Below are 6,819 nucleotides of genomic sequence, written 5' to 3' on the forward strand. Positions count from 1 at the left end.
CTGGGATCCCAGAACATAAAAATTATCACTCTCTCCTTTATTGCATCCCTGTATTATCCGCGTCCCTCTCAGCCATAGCAGCTGACTGACATCCACCCTCTCAAGAGGACATGTATGGATAGAAGACCTGGCTCACAAGCACTGCTCTATGAAAAGGGCAGATAGTTATGTAAGAATTTTGCAAAAACTTGAGAAATTAAAATAAGAGAGACTATGAATGCAAAAACATTAACTGTCAAGCAAGTAAGAGCTGATTCAAAGAATTCTTTTAAAAGATACGCTCCACATAACTGAAAGCATGAGGAAGACTGGCAGATGACAGCATCACAGCGAGTTTCCTAAATAACTGAGGCGGTGACTGGGAAAACTGAGCCACCTACCAAAACAGCTTTACAGAGCCAATGCATCTCATTTGTTGTAGAAGAAGATGAGTTCTAGAACTCTTATTTACTATGGAGTTTTCAAATACATTCAACAGCACTTCATGTTTTCCTCAATCCCAAGCTTCTTGTAAAACTTTGACCTTGCCAACCATGACACCTTAGAGGCAGATAAAAGCTTACCTACTTTATGGAATTTCAGATTTCTAAAAATAGCACATGCAGTACAGGGAATGCACCCAGTGTGCTTGTGGATGCAATAAAGGCCACTACTATACCTTCAAGCAGGCTTCCTTGACTTCAGCTCTCCTGACATTTGGGGCTGTCCTATGCATTGCAATATGTGGAGCAGCATTTCTAGTGTCTGTACGCTAAAGGCCAGTAGCACCCTTTCCCCCTTTCCCAAAGCAAAACAGTAAAAAAATTATCATTCTGGAAAGGAAATCCACAGTGGACACCCACAAAGCTTCCTGATCTCAAAATATGCCACTTTATTCCATATGTAGGTTTTGAGTTTCTGGAACAGTTATATTATCCTTACAACAATCCCATGAGGTAGAAAAGCTACTGACAAGATGCCTGTCATCATATTTATCAATGGTAATGCCACCAAAGGCTAAAGTTTCATTTTAAATTCCCTTATACCTTCAAAATCAACCGAATTTATTTTGAAAAAAAAAATATGGTCTTCTTTATTAAAAATAACAACACACATACACAGAGGTAAAGAAGCAGTATACTTTTAAAGCTACATAGTTTTGAAATCAAGCTGACTCTATAAAGCAGCTGTTCCATGGGGCTAAGCGGTAGTGAGGAACTGTGGATCCTGAGCTTCATTTATTGCCAGCCCTTGGGTAGATCATAAAGCAGCTATAACAGGTGTCAATATATCCACCCGACCCTAATAGTTTTGCTCTGAGTAGAAATCTGAAATCTTTGCTGAATGCTTTCAAAAAACCGGGGTGAAAATAACTTAGTCCAAGAAGGCACACCAAAATGAATAAGGAATATTTTAAGTAATTAAACCACCAGAAATATCCAATATATAATCCTACCCCATTGTCTCTGAGAAAAGGGAAAAAAGAGAAGAATACAAAGCAAGCTATCAAAAGACAAATACAGCTTTTAAAAGTTCTATCTAATTAACCCCACTGAGAAATGTTTGGCTACCCGCAGGCACTATACAGTGTAGGACAGTGGTTTCCAATCTTTTTGACACCAGGGTCTGGTTTTGCGGAAGACAATTTTTCCGCACGTGTGGCGGGATGGTTTTCATTTGGGATGAGTCAAGCGCATTACACTTACTGTCCACTTTGTTGCTAATATGATTACATTGTAATACATAATGAAATAAACAACTCACCATAATGTAGAATCAGTGAGAGCCCTGGGATTATTTTCCCGCAACTAAAATGTTCCCAACTGGGGGTGATGAGGGGCAGTGACAGACCTTAAGGCATTAGATTCTCAGAAATGGTGTGCGACCTACATCTCTCACATGCGCAGGTCACAATAGTGTTTGCCCTCCTATGATAATCTAATGCTGCTGCTGATCTGTAATGCAAGTGATGGGGAGTGGCTGTGAATAACGTCGAAGCCTCACTCACCCACCATTCACCTCCTGCTGTGCAGCCTGGTTTGTAACAGGCCACAGACTAGTATCAGTCTGTGCCCCGGTGTTGAGGATCCCTGATGAAGGGCAACTACATTGACTGATTGAGTGAGTGAGTGAGTGAGTGCAATGGCGCAATCTCAGCTTACCGCAAGCTCCACCTCCTGGGTTCTAGGAATTCTCTTGCATCAGTCTCCCAAAATAGGTGTGATTATAGGCATGTGACACCACGCGCGGTTAATCTGTACTTTTAGTAGAGATGAGGTTTCACCATGTTGGTAAGGTTGGTCTCAAACTCGTGATCTCAGTTTATTCACCCGCCTCAGCCTCCCAAAGTGCTGGGATTACGGGCCTGAGCCACAGTGTTCTTCTGACTACATTTATTACCAGTCATTTATTACCAGGGCACCTATGTTGTACAGTGCCTGGCATACACCAGGTTGTTAATTAACAGCTATTGATCTAATGCAGGACTAATAAGATAAGGTTTATTTTTTTCCCTTCAACATGCTGTGCCTGTTTCAGATGCAAATAAGACCTCAGGAGTCTGCCTGAAGTGACTTAAAATAAAAAATGTTCCCCTAGATGGGAATGTTTAGTTGCAGGAACATCAAATAGTCACTTGGATAGTGTAATAAGTTAGGTATGAATGTACCACCTGTACCAGCTTAGTGAGATGCATGTTTACATCACATAACAAACACCTGTCTGCCACGCTCAGGGCTTACAGTCTGAATTGCTGATGAGAAATAAAGTGGTATCTAGACAACCCCAGAGAATGCTTATATCCATAAGCATTAGTAGCATTTCTAAAAATTATCAAACATCCAACAAGTTCTTTAAAAACAAGATATTCTAACATGCAAGCAGTTTAGCAGTATTTTAAAAAGTGATAAACAGTGCAACTTCATTCACTTGTAATGGAGCACAAGACCCTTTGAAAGGAATTCATACCCATTCCTGCAAAAATTGTCGACTCTTGAAGGTACCACAGAACTAAGCGTTTCTTTTGTGTGTGTTTCCAAAGAGGTTTTAGCCAACCCTTTGGCCTCTAACAGACTCCCTGATTAAAATATGGCTTAGAAATTCTACCTGCCTACTTGAAAAAGCATCAAAACTAAACAATGCTTTTCAAGGGCGTGAAAAATGAAGACAAAATCACATTATTCTCTTTGCAATTTCCTTTCCCTCACTTTCCCCTTCTATTAAATATACTTCAGCATCATTGTGCACAGGTGCAGGGACCACTACATATCTAAAAAAAGGAACAACACCTTCAAATATATGGGGATGGTCTGGTAACTGCCTTTGCAGAAATCATTGTTTTCCTCCAGATGGAAGTGTCTCACTGTTTTCAGCCTTCTCATCTAACAGACAAACTTAGTTTTCACTGACTTTGAAAGGGGTAAGCTTGAGTCTAAACTCTTAAGCAAGAATGAGGGTTCAATTTTCTGATAATGAAAATCCCAGACAGGTTTTTCAACCTACCAAATCGTTACAATTTTATTCACCCTTCTCTCTCTCTCCACAACCACTAACATCACCACCCACAAAAGAAGAAGAAAATCCCTCCCATGTTCCCCAAATGTGTACTGTTGCTAGCTCCGATGCTGTTTAGAGTTTTGTAATGGAGTGTGAACTGCTGGCCCGGATCTGGGCTCGTGTTCTATCTCCTAACCAGTAAGGAGAGAGGGAGGACAAATCCGCTGAGCAGAAAAATAAATAAATAAATAAATAAATAAATAAATAAATAAATAAAAACTTTCCTCCTCATTTATAACCTCTCATGGATGCAGCGCCGACGAGGGTCGCCAGGTGCCCAGGGCGCCTGACAAGCGGCCCACTGTCCAGCGCGTTCTGCCCTGGGCCGGATCCCAGCGCCCTGCAGGTGTCCGCCCTGCCAGGAAAGGAAGCGGCCCCGCCAGGCAGTGGGATCGGGCACAGCGTCCCGTCCTCACCCTTGGCCACGGAGTGAGTGACATCCTCGATGTGCCTTCGGTTGAGAAAACGCGCCTCTTCCCAGGGAGGGCGTCGGTGACGGGAAGGACCTCCCCTGCTCCCTAGTGGGATGAGGGGAGGGGGGACCAGGCAGAGGCTGGTGCTGGGGACAGAGGAAGCGACACTAGGTTGCAGGCTGGTGTGGGAGGAAAAAAGGAAGCCCCGGAAACAGCCACAGATTTTTCCAGCTGGAGAAGCCCCCCCACCCCGCCCCTGCCTTTTTCCTGGACTCACGATGGAACCCGGCAAGGAGTCCCTTACTCGCACAAGGAAGGTGCACTCCACACTGACGGATCCCTGTAAAACACACACCCCGCCAACGGAAGAGAGAGGAACGATAAACGCCCCCATGGCAGGGCCCTGACCCTGCTCTTTCCTGGGCCTTAGGTGGTAGTCGGCCACACCAAAACTGCCAGCCAGGAAAGGGCCAGGGCGCAGGGCTGCCTGCTGCCCCCTCGACGCCAGTGTCCTCTGCCCAGGAATTTCAAATCCGCAAAGCAGGGCTCGGCAGGCGCTTCCACCAAACACCCTGGCGAGAGCGCCCCGGGAGGCCACCTCCTGGCCAGCACCCCTGATGCTTTGCGGCTGCGGGGGACAGCAGGAGCCCTAGTTTCCAGGCTTCCCTGCCAGAGAGGGACTGGAAAGGCCATAGAAGGAAAGTTCCTCATTCCACAGGGGAAGGATGCCAGGAAAGAGAGAGCAGAAGGTGGGGAGCAGTGTCCGGAAGATGTTTCTGGCCTAGGAGGCTTGCACCATCCGAGTCCCGGCGGCTCTATAACAAATAAATTCACCCCAGGGTTCCGGGAGGCCAAGGCAGGAGAAGCACTTTTGTCCAGAAGTTTCAGCCCAGCCTGGGCAACGTGGTGAGACCCCGTCACTAGGGAAGACATTTAGTCAGGTGTGGTGGGCCACACCTGCAATCCCAGCTACTCGGGAGGCTGAGGTGAGAGGCTCTCTTGACATTACAGTGAGTCATAAGCTTGTGCCACTGCACTCCAGCCTGGGTGACAGAGCAAGACCCTTTCTCATAGAATAAACAAATATATGAATAAACTCGGCGTCTGGGTTGGGCCGGATTCCTACCCTCCAAAAGCGAATATAGATGCACATCAGGTCTTTCTAGGGCAGCCCTGCAGAGACCCTCACTGCACCTGCCGGGTGCTGCTTGACGTGGCCAGTAGCTCAGAAAGAGGAGGAGTAGGAGTGAAGGAGTGGAGAAAGAGGAGGAGGAAAAGAGGAAAATGTAGAGAGAAAAATGGAGGAGGAAACAAGAAGAAGAGGAGAGGAGGAGAAAATGAGAAGATAGTAAGAATAGAGGAAGAGGAGAAAATAAACAGGAGAGGAAGACAAGGGAACCAGGAGAGATGAAGAGAAAAACAAAGCTGGGAGGAGGACAGAAGGAGGAGGAGAAGAAGAGGAGGAGAAAAAGAAAAGAAGGATGAGGAGAGGAGAAGGAGAGGAGGAGGAAAAAAAGGGAAGAGAAGAGGAGAAAAAAGGGAGGAGAAAGAAGGAAGAGAAGCATGAGAGACAAAGGATGACAGGAGGAGGAGGAGAAGAGGATAAGGAGAAAGAGGATCAAAGGAAAATGAGAAGGAGGAGAGGAGACAGAGGAGAAGGAAGAGGAGAAGATGAGGAGGGGGGAAAAGAAGGAGGAGGAGACAAAGAGGAAGAGAGGAGAATGAGGAAGAGGAGAGAAGGAGGAGGAGAGAAGGAGGAGGAGGAGAGAAGGAGGAGGAGAGGAGAAAGAAGAGGAGGAGGAAAAGGGGAGAAGGAGCAGAGGAGGAGGAGGAGGAGAAAAAGAAAAGGAAAAGGAGGAAGAAAGAAGGAGGAAGAGAAGAAAAAGGAGGAGAGGAGGAGAAGAAGGAGGAGGAGGAGATGAAAAGAAGGATGAAGAGAGGAAAAGAAAAAGGCGGAGGAGAGGAGGACAAGGAGAAGAGGAAAAGAATAAGGAGGAACTGAGAAGGAGGAGGAGGAGCAGGAAGAGACGATGAGGAGGAGGAGCAGGGAAAGGTGAAGAGGAGAAGAGAAGGAAGACAAGAGGAGGAGAAAGAGGAGCAGGGAAAGAAGGAGAGGAGGAGAAAAAGCATAAGAAGAAGAGAAGGAGAGGACGGGAGGAGGAGAGAAGAAGGAGGAGTAGAAAGAGTAGGAGAGGAAGAGGAGGAGGAGAGGAGAAGGAGGAAGAGAAAAATAGGAGGAGAAGAGGAAGAGGAAAGGAGGAGGAGAAGGAGAGGAGTAGGAGAGAAGGAAGTGAAGGGGAAAAACAGGAGATAATGAGGAGGATGAGGAGGAGGAGAGGAGGGGGAGGAGGAAGAGGAAAGGAGCTGATGGAAAAGGGAAAGAGAAAAGGAGGAGGAAGAGAAGAAAGTTATCACTTTGTGACATTCAGTAATTATGACTATTGTCATGGCTTTTGGATTAAAGTTTAAACTCAATAGAGATGAGAACAAAGATCAAAGATCCAGATTATTTCAGAGCTCAATTTCAGAGCTAAAAAAAAGATACGTGGTAATACACCTGTGGACATTGCCAACATTGCCAATGCAAAAGAGTTGCATTACTTTGGTTTTGGATCCAGCCGTATGTCACTATATGCAATGTATGCAGTGCCTAGGAGAGGGCAGAGAGCCACAACACTTAGGTGCTGGGCCTAGTGATATGTCGCAATCTCTTTTTGGTCAGAGCCCAAACAGTAGAGGAGAGCCACATCACCTAGGTTCTAGGTTCAGCAATACATCACAATACTTTCTGAGAGGAAGACCAAAGCAGGAGAGCCACATCACCTAGGCGAGAGCCCCAGAGATACGGCACAATGCCTTCTGTGGGTAGGGA

This window comes from Mandrillus leucophaeus, unplaced genomic scaffold (genome assembly GCF_000951045.1).
Source record: "Mandrillus leucophaeus isolate KB7577 unplaced genomic scaffold, Mleu.le_1.0 Scaffold1168, whole genome shotgun sequence".
Lineage (NCBI taxonomy): Eukaryota > Metazoa > Chordata > Mammalia > Primates > Cercopithecidae > Mandrillus > Mandrillus leucophaeus.